Source organism: Filicampus tigris, chromosome 16, assembly GCF_054856515.1.
Source record: "Filicampus tigris isolate MCC_2025a chromosome 16, RoL_Ftig_1.0, whole genome shotgun sequence".
NCBI classification, from domain to species: domain Eukaryota; kingdom Metazoa; phylum Chordata; class Actinopteri; order Syngnathiformes; family Syngnathidae; genus Filicampus; species Filicampus tigris.
The window spans coordinates 11310179-11325161 of record NC_141232.1 but is presented as its reverse complement, the minus strand read 5'-3'; positions in this window follow the sequence as shown (position 1 = coordinate 11325161).

Sequence of the window (14983 nt, the reverse complement as noted above, 5' to 3'; positions counted from 1 at the left end):
GACAGCTATTTAAATGATGTTAAAATTCAAAATTAAGACTGCTTCTGGGGACTGGCTTCTGCCTTTCCAGAACTTGTTCTCTAATTAGAAAGATGTCACATGGTTTTAGGACATTTTGCAGTGAGCCGAGATGTTACACATGACACAAATGTCACGGACACATTCTCCATAGTGAGCAACCGCCCTGTCGGAAAATAACCTTTAAATAACCAAGGAAAGATAAAAGGTCACACATATTAGGTTTATATAATGGAACATGCCCATCTATGACTTTTTCCATTACAAAGACGGCAAATGCACTCACCATGACACAAGAAAGTGCAATAGGCAATGAGAGTCAATGGATCATCATTAAGTAAAAAAAAACAAGACAATAAAAATATCAAGCATGCTTTCTGGGATTTCTTGAGGGTTAGCACAGTCAGAGTGGGTCAAAAAATTCAAACAAAGCAATAGGAACCATACACAGATTGGTAGGTTGAGGGAGGTCAAGAGATGCTTGGAACAAAAAGTCAGACTCCGTAAGAGCTGACAAATGTCTCCTTTGTTTTCTTTTTTGTTTCTTAAACCATTCAAGTTCAGCAGCCTTTTTCAGACTTTTTGAGACATGTAACCCCTTCAACATCCTGACACTCCTTCTTTTTTTTCTGACACCATTATAAAAAGTCTGTTTTTAGCTCATGCAACAATACACTATTAGTTCAACTTCACAACATTAATGATCAATCTAAAGGGCAACTTGAAGAATCAGCAGTAGCTGAATAGGTCATGCAATCAAATGCCGCTGCCAAAAAAGTGTTTTCGAAAATCTCTATGTTGTTGTGTGGTACTGTAAGAGTGTAGCAGACCAGCTGTTAGTTGGACCTTACAGCACATCACACCAGTGACTCATGTTTATTTTCCTTTGCTGGTCCAACATGTCTCTCTGTATCATTGGGATCAGATTCTTCACTTTTTATCCTCTCTTCCGTTGTGACTTACAAAATCAATGTGTTCTATCAATACTCTGGAGGAAGGGTACTAAAATACAAATCTCAGAGGGCCACAAATAAGTTTTTCAATGACTCAAAGGTCCATTTATTGAGATGACATTATATGATCAGTCATGAGTGATGACTGTCACCCGTTGACGCGGCTGATTCGTGCTAACTGGGTGGGGTTGCACGCCTGGCCAATTTACGCTCACTGACTGCCGAACGGCTGTATATGTGTCTGTGCTACTTTAGAACAATGGCCCGAATGTCGACATTATATCATATTTATTGGTGGGTAAAAAAAAAGATTAGCGCTAGCATACTTTTTTCTTCAGCTGTGAGGAGTATTTCCACTGCTTATGGGGCTTGGAGAGCGATGATCACAAACAATACTGTCATACTAATGGACCTTTGTGAGTTAAATATATTTTTGCATTTGATCGCATGTGTGTCACATCTATTGCGGTGCTTTCCAGATTCCCAGGTTACGCATTGTGGGTGTGTCAGAAGCATAGACGGGAGAATCACCGCACCTTGAAAGTGTGCAAGAAAGGACTTAACCGTGAACTGAAAAATATGCCCCTGAGAGTGTACTGTACCCCTCCCTTCTGAAGACATTCATATTACATTGAAGTAGCCCAAACCAAGCAGTGATGCCAGCTCATTTAAGGGGCAAGACTTTGAAGTGATCCCCATGGGTTGTTAGCCGAATAGATTTTCTTCTATAAAAGTGGGACCATTGGGCCCTGCAAGCCAATGTGTGTGTGTGTCATGACCACTTAGCAAGCTGTATCTCTTCCACCAGAGAAGAAGCACACACCACAGTCTGTGAACTGCAAGCCTATACTGCCTTTAAAACCCACACTTTAGGTCTACCCATTTTAGTGAGTCATAGTTACAGTTAAATGCTGCAAACACCGAACGGGCAACAGGGAGAAGAAAGCTTCTTTTTTAGTTGGACTTTTTTAGACTTGACACAGAAGTCTTACTCATTTGGACTTTTGTATCTTTTTCTGCTGCAGTGTTATTCAAGCAAATCTGCAACTAGGGCATTTTATATATATATATATGTACTCTTATTGTAAAGCGGCGAGCGGAAGAAAAACACTCAATATATATATATATATATATATATATATATATATATATATATACACTCAATATATATATATATATATATATATATATATATATATATATATATATATATATATATATATATATATATATATATAGAGTGTTTTTCTTCTGCTCGCCGCTTTACAATAAGAGTACACTTCAAAAGATTTACTAATCATTTATTCAACGCAAATTATGACGTTTTCCGCTTTACATTTAATAAAGTGCTGCAAACCTAATAACGAGCCTTTTCATATTCGTAACACATAACATTTGCTTTTTTGAACCAAAAGTAAATGAGAAACCACAAGCCAAATGCACCATTCCAGCATTATCATCCGACAGAATTTTGCTGCACCGTTCCTATACACATGACGCGTTTAAGTTACTCACACATGCTGACACGTTTACTGTATTCACACACACCACCGGGGTTCCCCTGCCAGCTCGCTCCCTTTGACGATATTGAACCTTCAGTAAATTGAGAGACTGGTCAGTTTGACTTTGCAGAAATTCTGGATTGCACTTTGAATCCCTGCCAGACAGCCTGCCTTGATCGATGCACAAAGGCTTAGAAGGAGCGGAGAGGAGCTGGCACCTGTGAGCCACATTGACTTTGAATTGACAGATGCTGAGTTCTGAGGTGTTTCTGCGTGTAGGTAGGTGGCTGAGTCTCAGAGACCTCTCCCCGCACTATTTTAATCCACTCTAGTTCAATAGATGGCTAGCCTTATATAAAGACAATTTTAAGCTATTTGCTGTACATAATGAAAAAGCCAGTGCATGTGATACAGAGAGCTGGATTTGCAAGAAAAAAGTTTCTCAAATTTCTCATAAAAGCAACAGTGCACCAAGCTACTCAACTGAAAATGGTAACTTTAGCGGGCTTGTTTTTCCATGCTATCTTGAGAACTCCTTCCTCAATGTGAAAAGTGTGAAATCATAGATAACTTGCAAATAAAATGCATTCTTCCCAGCTTTTTTGTTATTTATTTTTAGATGAGATTGAGTGTAGGTGTTTATGGATGGGTACCTTTCCGGACTCCAACCTTCTATTCCGGGCCGTAGCCCAACAGTGACTTTGGTTGAACTTGCTTCACTTCTGAAATGCAACGAGATCAGGTGTTCTCAGAATAGTACGGCCACAACACAACTTGCAAATGAATAATAATAATAATAATACAAAAAAATAAATAAATAAATAATGATAAAAAAAATATACATTTCAAAGTGGCATTAATGTTTAACTCCATTTTATCTGCTAATTGTGTGTTTTCCCTATTGTACTTGTAGCTTCAATTTGTAACAAAAATGTCAATTCCTGGTCAACAAATCAATGGACAGCAATAAGTTGAGCTCTACTTTCCAATAGAGAATTGTCCTGTGGGTAGTATGGCAAAAAAATGGTGCTAAAAAGTGGTTCCACTATTAGATCGGATAGTATAGGAGCCCTTACAATCGAAAGGCTGAAAGTCATGTACTGTACTGAACTATACTGCTCCAGTATTGCAAAATTGTGTCTATATGATGTTTTACTGTGTATACTCCTGTATATACCTGAATGGCGAGTGCCATTAAAAACATCAAAACGTTTTGACATAAAAACTCTTTGGGTATGGTGCTTTTAAAACAAAGTCAACACTCTGTTGAAGATGCCGTGATCCCTGGTCTTCAGCTATTCAAAAAGCATCCTGAATACGGAAGGAACAGGGCTTTTAAAGAGTAAATATAGAGGCATAGTGATGTGCATGCAAAGCATCCGCAGGGCATTTGTGAAGATGTACATCTGGTGAATATGGCTTGCACAGTAAAGTCGACTGAGACAGTCCAGCTTTTAGCATTGGACTGAGTACAAATGGTCCAAAATTGCCGGCGCTCAATCTGTTAGCCTGTGTGTTACTAGTGAAGCACAGTATTTTACTAGTAAGTTTGAATTGCGTTCTAGTGGGCTAAAAGTGGCACTTAACATAAAAAAACATGAGCATTGAGTCAGTCATTTTACTACTGCGCTGAATTGTTTTGTGCTAGTGAGGACAAAGAGCATTCAAATGGACCTTGAGCTGGTTATCCTACATTTTGAATAAATGCTCAAACTGCTTTCCATAACAGTGTGCGACAAAGGTGCAGACCAGCATGAAGAAAAGGCTGTGCATGGTTGTTCCACGTGGGTCTGAGGCTTCTAATGAATGAATGCATGTATTAGCATCTGCAGTTAATTTTTCTCATAATTCAAAAAAATATTTTTGTTGTATTTCTTCTTAAACTAGGCAGCATGGTGGTCGACTGGTTATCACGTCCGCTTCACAGTTCAAAGGTTGTGGGTTCGATCCCTGCTCCGGCCTCCCTGTGTGGAGTTTGCATGTTCTGCCCGTGCCTGCGTGGGTTTTCTCCGGGTACTCCGGTTTCCTCCCACATTCCAAAAACATGCATGGTAAGTTGATTGGACTCTCTAAATTGCCCCTAGGTGTGATTGTGAGTGCGGATGTTTGTCTCTGTGTGCCCTGCGATTGGCTGGCAACCAATTCAGGGTGTCCCCCGCCTACTGCCCGAAGACAGCTGGGATAGGCTCCAGCACGCCCCGCCACCCTTGTGAGGAGAAGCGGTTCGATAATGGATGGATGGATTTCTTTTTAAACTGATTCAAATTTAAACATTGTTTTAAGTCTGAATGTATCTTATTCCATAATTTCACACCGGTAATGGAAAGACCAAATTTATGATCGTTGCTCCTGAAGCTGTAGAGACTATGGTGTATAATCATTTGTTAAAAGAAAAACGAAAAAAAAATGCCAATATATCTTGTATCTCTTTTGATACTGATAAACCTCCAATCATCCAATCCAGCAAAGCACTCCAAACAAGACTCTGGGTTTTATTTTTGTGAATAGCACAAATCCAGTGCTGCGCTTGGCATGGTTCTGCGAGGAGGCAGGTTAGACCGGGTGTTTGTAATTTCACCAGATTTATCCGTGGTCGCAGCAGGCACATAGTTTAGACAGCATTTTGCCACTAAATTGTCAGAAGTGCCAGGTACATGTCAAATGACACGCCCTCACTAGGCCAAAATGCCCAGCTTGGTGCAGAATGATCTGCTAAACTGTTTGGGAATGCGGCAGGCAAAAGAAAGAATTCCGACAAAAATCAGGATATGCCAGCATTTCCACATTTGGCACATATGCATTTTCCTTACAAATAGGTCTAACTTAAAAGGGGAAAAACAACAGTCATGTCTGTATTTTTTAGTTACTTTCCCGTATAACTTCTCTTTCTCCCCAATTTAACAACAAAGATTGTGGGAAAAGCTACATTAAAACTAAAATTATTCTATAATCATATAAATACCTCAAACGAGACAGACATGAACTCATCGTGAATCCTGTGGAATTTATTATAAGCGTTTGCGCCGCTGGTGATTTGGCCCAAATTAAACCATCAATAAAATTGAGGCGATCTGCAGAACACATCATATATTTCAAGGACTTTTGTGAGTGAGTAAGTGCTTTCAGTTGCCTGAAAGTGCTCTTGTTATTCTTTTTGGTAAGCTGCATCCATTATTTGGAATACAGACCTAACAAAGCCATATCACGACTCACTGAACTGTGTGAACTGCACATAAGTGAACTTGCTTCACACTTGGGTGTCTTTTCTTCCCACAAGCCAGAAACATCTAAGGAAGTGCCATGTGTATTCATCAGTGATTTATATTACACCATTGAAGCAAAACACGGAGACTTCGGTTCATGTAATGGGATAATTGGGCTGCAGCGCACACATCTTAGCCTGTTGGCATAATCAGGACACAATGCATTGTAGTCCATTTTTTCAACAGTGAGGCTATTTAGCCATCTGCAGCAGCAGGGTTACTGCTGTTGCCAAATTTATTTATTTTTTTTACCGCAAAATCCACTTTCTCACTGAGGTGTGTGACAGAAAAGTTGCTTTTTGAGCACAATTCCTAAAGATACAATTAGCAGGAGACAGATTGTTGGTGTTTGAGCTAGGCAAACTCATCTCGCTTCAGTGACTCTTCTGATCCAAATACACGGACGCCGAGCCAACGCCTCTAACAATAAGACGCAAGAAGTATACCAAGAATCTATTTGCATCAACACAATTGTTTCGGCTAAATTCAAGCGTAATTTAACACCTGGTGTGCGACAAAATCTGCCAAGGACAAAAATAGACTGCAGCTTGACATCTGCTCCATTGGCTGCTGTGTACCTTCACGCCGTAGCTTATTATTGAACTCTGCTGGGACACTGCAGTGAGCGGATAAGGTTCGACACGCTCAATAAAAGAACAAAACGTGCAGCTCATCCAGGACAAGTGAGCTATTACTTTTCTTGGTCTGAATACTCATTTGCTCTGAAATATTGCATTTTTCTGTGAGCGATATCACAGATTGCGCTGATGTAATCCTCATGCTGCTCAGAGCCCTATGGAGCACATTTTTATGGTATCTAAGGATTGGCGTGATATATGTGATAAATTTAATGCCATATTAAACACTGCTGACAAGTCGGAAATATCCCATTTAGAATGTAAAATGCCCTAGTCAAATATAAATAAATAAAAGAGCGGACGAACGCAGCTATTTTTCATCATTTGTAAAGGCATTATCTGACTGTCTGCAGTTCTGACAACAAAACTAATGTTTTCAGCAACCTTGTTTTGTTTCTCCTTTTTCCAGAATCACTTTTAATGACTAGTTTTATGCAGAGATATAGTGAAACATCTAGACACCAATTACTCAGATGGTAAATACAGATAAATGCAGTTATAGTCTGTTATTGCGTCTCTGTGGACGCCCGGTGAGAGAGCAAATATCACTGCCTTTCAACACAATTTATCCCTTATCGTTATTATCTTGAACAATAAGCAAAACAACCACCCTATGGTTTGGAATAGTCTACATTCAATTAATTCTCGAGGAATCATCAGCGATGATGATAAAACTATTGCATTGCCAAATTTAAAGTCTGTAAATTGTTCATTTATAAAACTGACAATAACAAAGTTACTGTAAGCTGGAGTATAAACACTTTCAGCAGCCTTTTAAACACACATTAGATAATAAACAGTAAGGTAACTCTCAGCGAAATGTTCCTCTTTCTTCCTTCCAGTCAGTCGGGAAGGTCAGGAGACTTGAGAGCGTTTTGTGCAATATCAGCTAAAGAAGTCTAACTAAAAGCCACCGAGGGAAAGGCACATACTGTATGAGGTGCACTCGACCACCACTAAAATCACATTTGCTCAGAGGTGGTGAGACACACGACTGATCATGCTGTGAACAAATGTGCTCACAGTAAGCATTTCTTCTCTGCTTGAGTGCGCAGCACTCGTGACAAATCGGAGTTTGTGTTAATTGGGGAAAAACAAGCAAAGAAAGTCCCCAAGTTAAGTTATCAGGAGTATGCTGTATTTAAAGTAGTCCTAAATAAATCACTCCAAATTATAGAAACAGAAAGTGGGAGGAACTCATAGGGTTGGTTGGAATACATAAATACATGCAGTAGCTGAAATGCAGTTCATTTACTGTGTTTTTTCCAATTGTATTTGATTAATCCCCAAACCCCAAATTGTGTTTATTGACATGGAGGCAACAGGCTAGACAATGATTCAGTCGCTTTTTCAAATTACAATTGTAATTACAGGTTGGGGATGGGTGGGGGGGGGGGGGGTCACTTTTGCCAAAATACCCCAGGGATGCAGAATTATAGAATAGTGTACTGTAGGACCCCTGATGGGGCAAGCTGAAAGTTACAACGACAAACATCCTATTTCTTCCAGACTGCAAACCAATTGTCATTACTATGACAACCAGGCGTGGAGCCAGGGGGACGACTCCTTATAGGAAGCTGGGGGTGGAAGAAAACAAGCCCCATTAAGACACATAAAAGCTTTTTTTTTTTTTTTTACTCAACGAGACAGCACTACACAACGCTGTGTGTATGTGGCGCATTGACACATCACGAAAGTTAATGCTGTTAGCCAATGCTAATTCGGGCATCCAACAAAACGCATTGCAGCTCTGCTTACTTTTTGTGCAAACTACATTCCCTCTGTTTTATTGAACACACAGTATAAATATAATTACCTACATCTCCTGCATTGACTTGTTGCACCTTTGCAGCACACTCAAGCTGCACTGTCATGATGTGTTGGATTTATAAAATCAGAATACTTGATGGGAGAGGGGAAAGTGATTTTCGAGTCACCATTTTAAACTCAACATACATCTTAAAGAACATCAAAAGTGATAGAGGGATTGAAAGTGCAAATGAAATATTGAACAGAAAAGGAGGTCTATTTTTAGATGCAAGTGGATGTGGCTGGGGGCGTGGCTGTGTTCTATTATTGATGTTTCTGTGAGTGGGGGGCTCTCTGGTTTCTCGCCTGAGAGAACAGCTGAGCGGAGCCTTGTGGTGTTCTGCAGGGAGCTCTCATTGCATTAACAAGACACGATTGAGCAATAACGGTTCTGAGCTGCAAAATAGTTCTGTATCACTTTTCCGGCAAGGCCGCAAAAGGCAGAAGAACAAAAGGAGATGTAATAAAAAAGACTGCGGCAATTGTATCATCACCTTCCCCAGGGACACTGCGAGGGTACAAAATTATTTCGCCGCAATTTAAGATGCACTTGTCGAGATACACGGCAAGCTGCAGAGTTTTGCATTGGCCCTCTCCACTCACATACACACATAAAAATATTAAATTCCAGGGTTCAATTCAAAACAAATATGGTAGAAGTTTTCTAAACATCATTTTTCAAACGCACAATTTATGTATTCAACTATGTCTTGAAGGTCAAATTTGAGTGGCTAAGCGTTTATTACCTCTAGTTTGGTTCCCATATAACTTTGTGGGTGGATATAATATGGTAACAGTATTCCCCTTGCAATCCTGTAGGTCAATGGCTCCCAACCGTTTTTGTCTTGTGTACCACAAAACTTTTTGTCAACAAATAAGCTTGTGCAATACAGATTTTACCATGTTGTGTGACATTTCAGAAACAAATTCCACCTGTTGCTCAGCCTAACCATTAATTCATAAATATTTCTAAATATCGTCACTGTCATGTGAAAAACGCTTATGTCCATTTTCCAATTTTCTTATTTTTACATGAATGGTGTTTCCGCGTTACAGATATCGCATTAATGTAAAAAAAAAATTGTTTTTCCAAAATTGGACATAAGTGTTTTTCACAGGACAGCGACGATATATTACATATTATATTATTGTGATTATATATTTTTTAGGCTATTATTATTATGAAATCCTGATGTGCTACATTTTAAATGAATGTGTGTGTGTATGTGTGTGTTTAAAGCTCAACATTTACCACAAAAAATTGCAAATAAGTCCCTTTTAAGCAGGCATTTAAACTTTTAATATCAGGAAAAAAAACACCTAACAAGAATAAAATCCAGAGTCACTGTAATAGTTTTCCTCTCATCTTATCAGTCAGCTTTAGTCAGACATTTGAGGTGACACACAGCTGTTGTGATTTTGGTGTGGCTGTGCCACAGATTTTTGCCTCTCCAGGGCTTATGAAATGACTGAAAATATTCTTGCAAAAGGAACACTATTGCCTCCAAAAAGCACTAGCGGGTAAAGCCAATATGAGCTGTTTTGATTGCTGTTGTTTTGTTTGTTAGATGGTAACGTATACTGTCGTTAGGCTACATAACCAATATCAGTGAAAATGTACCAAGGAAGAACTGTTTACGTGTTGGAAAGGCTCTGGATAAATGTGCGATATATCCATTTACTTTCACTATTTTGATGTAACCAGTCACTATGGGAGTCCTTTCTATCTATTCCAAGTAGTTTGCACTATTGTATGTATGGATAGTGACAAACAAATACACCTATGGCACTCTATTTTTTTGTTTCTTTCTTTTTTGCTATTTGGCACAATGCAAGCATTGCCCGTGCCGCAGGAAAAAACACCTTACACAGCGAGAAACAGTAAGTGACCTTCTAAAATTAAAATTTGTTTCTACAGTTTACTTGAAATCCTGACAGAGGTTTACACTCTTCTGAGTGCCATTTAGTGGTTAAAAATTTTATTTAGTGATTATAATACATGTCTTTGAGGATGGCACTGCGTGGCGTAAAAGGGGCCAGTGTCAATCTTTTAGCCGTTAAATTCTGATTGAGGCTTCCTTTCTTGTGAGTCACTCTCTTTTATCTTTTTTGAATTTCACGCATGAATGAAAGACCCACCAAAAGAGCTGAAAGGCATATCGAACCTTGCATAACACATCATCATCGTCAAGGTAATGCCTTTCGTCCTAACACTCTAACTCTTAGTTCATGGCTAGAGGTGACGCGCTTACGTGACGGCATTAATGCTCACAATACTTATGGAAAAGGATTGATGGGGAGGCGACAGTGACCGGATAGGACCTGAACAACGAGCACAAAGAGGATCTTATAGCTTTGGATAAAGCACATCTTTGACAAATGAAGTACGTAATCTTGTTGAAATCGGCCTGACTCAGACTTTGCTCGCAAGCCAGATACAGATGAGGTGCAAATAAAAATGGGATAGTGATGCTTAGAGAGGAAGTCAACCCAAACATTTTTTTTCAAAAATATGTTCTATGCAGGACCACTGGTTGAAACACCGCATTCTAATTAATATTGCATTTGTGGAAAAAGAGTTTATCCACCCATTTTTGTCCATCTCAGGGGGCGGTCATTTTGTCACATACTGTCAACAGAAAATGACATCACATTTGCTCAGGGCTCAGGTAACGACCAATCACGGCTCAGCTTTAGAAAACAGGTAAGCTGTGATTGGTCGTTACCTAAGCCCTGGGTAGTTGTGATGTCATTTTCAGTCGACAGAAATGACAAAATGGACGCCCCCTGAGATAGCTAAAAACAAGTGGATTTTGCTGCGTTACTCATATTCCACAAACGCAATATTAATCTGAATGCTGTGATTCAACCAGTGGGCCTTCATAGACGATATTTTGGATCCAATAACTTGTTTGACTTCATCTTTAAGAAAAAAATGAAACAAAGTCCTTTTTTGGGTAGTTGATGAAATTAATATTTCAGGATGTTATTCCCCTTCAACTCTTGTAATACTCGTTTTGCTATTATTCAAATGTCAACAGCATTAGGTTTTCCTCTTAAGGACGCACAAATGCAAGAATATATCGCAAATTGCCCACTTGGTAGATAATTAGCTGCAATGCATTAAACATCAATGTGAATATCACATCATTCCAGAAGTGCTGTGGTCATTGTATAAGCCATTATTCCTAGTTAAATTTCATTTATTTGTCTGGCAATCAAACGTGAGTGTGCCAAACGCCGATATGCAGCGTTCCCCTGAATCCTAACACTTTTTCTTTGGGTTTTAATTGAGTATCATGTGCTGGAATCTGTCATCTGCTAAGTGTGTGGGAGTGTATGAATCTTAATAAGTTAGGCAAGGCGTAACTTTTTTCCTGTCTACTTTTTTCTCTCGTGCCAGGCCGAGCCAGCGTGATTGCTTCGGCGTTGAGTCTCTCCTGCAGAGGTGTCAGACAGAGGCCTTGAGCAAGTCACTCACCCTCCTTTGTGTTGCTAAGCAAGAGCACATCCCTTCATTAGACTGCAACTCTTGACAGCCGTTCATGCTTCCACAGCTTCTCTGACAGCACATGGCCCGCTTCACTGGATGTGCAATACAATGGAAACCATGGCACAAACATATAACACAAACACTTCCTTAATGCACATTCTTTCACTGGACATAGTTGGAATGACAACGTCAAACAGCAGAGCAAAGACTCAGGTTGGCTATGACGCTGTCTTAAATCACTCACTTGCTACTTCACAATCTAATGAGATCCAGACTCATTTTAGTATGCACATACATTTTTTATTTTGCCCTTAGTATGTAGCTAAATAAAGCCCACTGCCCCAAAAAAAGCACTACACAACACTAAATAAATAAATACAAATAACACCCTGCAAATATGACACATAATAGTCAGTACCGCTCTCATTGTGTTAATCAAAAGTAAGCACAATTATCTCTGTAAAGGCAGACATTTTACTATCATTGTATTTGGGGTAGGTACCAACGGAAGTTACTGCTTAACTCATATTCGTGTTTGGACTACTGGGGCTGCATCGCACATATTCTTGTAAATAAACTGTTTGGGTTGACTTCCGCTTTAATGTCTCCTTGAAATAAACACAAAAAAAAAACACGAGTGCAACACGGGTAATGTTTGATTCATGCACAAAGTATGATGGTAATGTAGCATCCTTCATGGACTCATTTAATAAAAAAGATGAAGACAAATCAATGTTCTGCCGTCACAAGAGGCTTTGCATAAAACGGTGCCAGTAATTTGGTGAGTATATCACACAGAAATGTGCACATGTAAGCCTTCTTTTCATTGATTTATAAAACAGCGTGCTTGCATGATAAATCTCACATTAATGAATCAAATCTTCAATGTGCAGTTTTCTGCCTTCTACTAAGTTTAAAGCGTTTCTTCGAAAGGTCGAAAACTGCCAACGGAAAAAGTCAACATAGACAGTGTAAACATAGAAGCAGAAAGGGCAAGTGCATAAAACCAAACATGCACTACAGACTGCAGAGATTACAAATATTGCATTGGCTTTCCGTGACTGTTTTCAGTGCCCGAGAGTTTGCATGCATTTGGCATCAGATTAAATGTGAGGAATTAAATCAGGAATGAGCGACTACGAAAAGATTCCAACTGACAGTCTTGGCCATGAGAAAGGCTTCCTTGCACTTGTTTTTTGTAAACAGTATTTGCTCTTCTTCTGGAAGGAGAACACAGTCACCTAATGAGAGAGGATGATCCCCATGTTAGATGATGCATTACATCCATTTCTGATAATATCTCAGCTCATGCAGAAGAAAAAGTAATTAAATCACCAACTTAAAAAAACAAAACATAAGGGAAGGAATCACACACTATCTACCCACCGTAAAGGAAATTAGAAGTGAAAATAAATGAAGATGTAATATATTGTCTAAATTAGCCTCTCCGAGCCATTTGTGTACACCTTATTGGCAATTGCTTGGCATTTCCATGCAATTGCTTCCCAGTTATATTAGTTCCAGCCTCTAGGCGCCTCAAAATGTCATTTTACGCCAGTGGGGTTGTGAAAATGACATCTTCTTTAAGATTTTCTTCAATGTGATGATGAACCATTTGATCAAGAATACCATTAATGGCTTCAGTGGTAAACAAACACACATGCAGCTATTGCAGCTTTTTCCCCGGAACATTCTGTTCTTATGAAAAGGGCTAAAAAGAATTTTCATATCTGAAAAATGAACTTGGTGTGTCTGCAAATAATTATTTTCAAGGCAAAGATTTTTGGTCTGGAACACATTAAATAAGCTATAATAATTAGTGTGTGTACACTGTGTAACCGCAAGTCTTTGGGAGGAAACTAGAGTACACTACAAGAAATCATACGCAATCAACACACACTAACATTCTTCAAGGTGAATGAATTCATAACAACTAAGTGTTGTGTATAGTCATTTCATGAAAAGAACATGGAAATTTAACTCTAGAATTACAGTTTTTTTTTGTGTCTGTTGGTGTTGTAAATGATAAATAATAAATACTTTTGCCACAGACTCAGCATTTTATAGCTAGCTAGCTAGTTGGACAATATCTCCAGGGCTGAAGTTGGCTAACGCTCTTTGTTTGTTGCCATACATGAATAGAGGTCGGCAGCAAACTAACGCAAGACACATTGATTCACTGTTGTGATGGGCTTCATTGACCGCAGTGCTGAACTGTTTATTTAATGCTCATTAGCTGGCTAACTACTCCCACACACTCACATAAACTTCCAGGTGTATGGCTCACTCTAAAAACAGTTGCGTTAAAAATAACACAATTTGGGGTCAAAAATGAACCAATCCACTACTTGGGTGAATTTAACCCAACTTTCTGGGTTGTTTATGCAGAAAACAACCCAAAGAATGGGTAGTTTTGTACAAAACAACCCCTAAAATTGAACTGTTTTGTACAAAACAAGGCAAGAAAGTGGGTCAAATTGTCCCAATTATTGGATCGGTCCATTTTTGACCCAAAATTGTGTTAGTTTTAACCCAACTGTTTTTAGAGTGTTCCAAGGAGCCTGCCTGCCTCCACACGACGCACATCACACATATTGATCTCCTCATTCAAGTGACAACACACGCAAGAAAATTATTAGATTCATTCTGTTCAGAGTCTGAAATTTATGATTCGCTTTTCCACTTTTTTTTTTTTTTTTTTTTTGGTGCACAGCCCTAGACAGCCCCATTGATTTTTCCAATATGGCAGAACTTCATGATGTCGGCTTGACTGGGCCGCACTCTACTCACTTTGGGTAATCGTATTTATCTTTCGCAATGAACATTTGCTTGTACTGCAACAGCTCAAGGTGCTGTTTGTCTCCCCTGATCATATTCTCACATCAGCAGCAGAAGTCAGATCAATGAAAAAGAACCCAGGCAACATGTGAGATTACAACTATTGATGACCAATGTTGCGGAATACATTCCCACCATGTTTGAATGCAACCTTATGAAGACAACAGGTGGACGCTGACCTGACTGCAAAGCCATATTACAGAACTAATCGGTGCAGTGCGTATAATTGTGCTACCAGAAGTTGTTTGGAACAGATTAGTATCGCCTTATGTGGCATATTGTTGTCTTGTCACCTAAAGTGTAAAGTAAGAACATGAAAAATAACTTATTCCAAACTGCATTATTAATTCATGCACATAGAGACTAACAACATTATGCTGTGTATTCAACAGCTGTTAACAGGCTTACTGACGGAAAAGCTGAAAAAAAAGAAGAAGAAAAAACAAAGAAACACTTTGTGCAAGAAAAT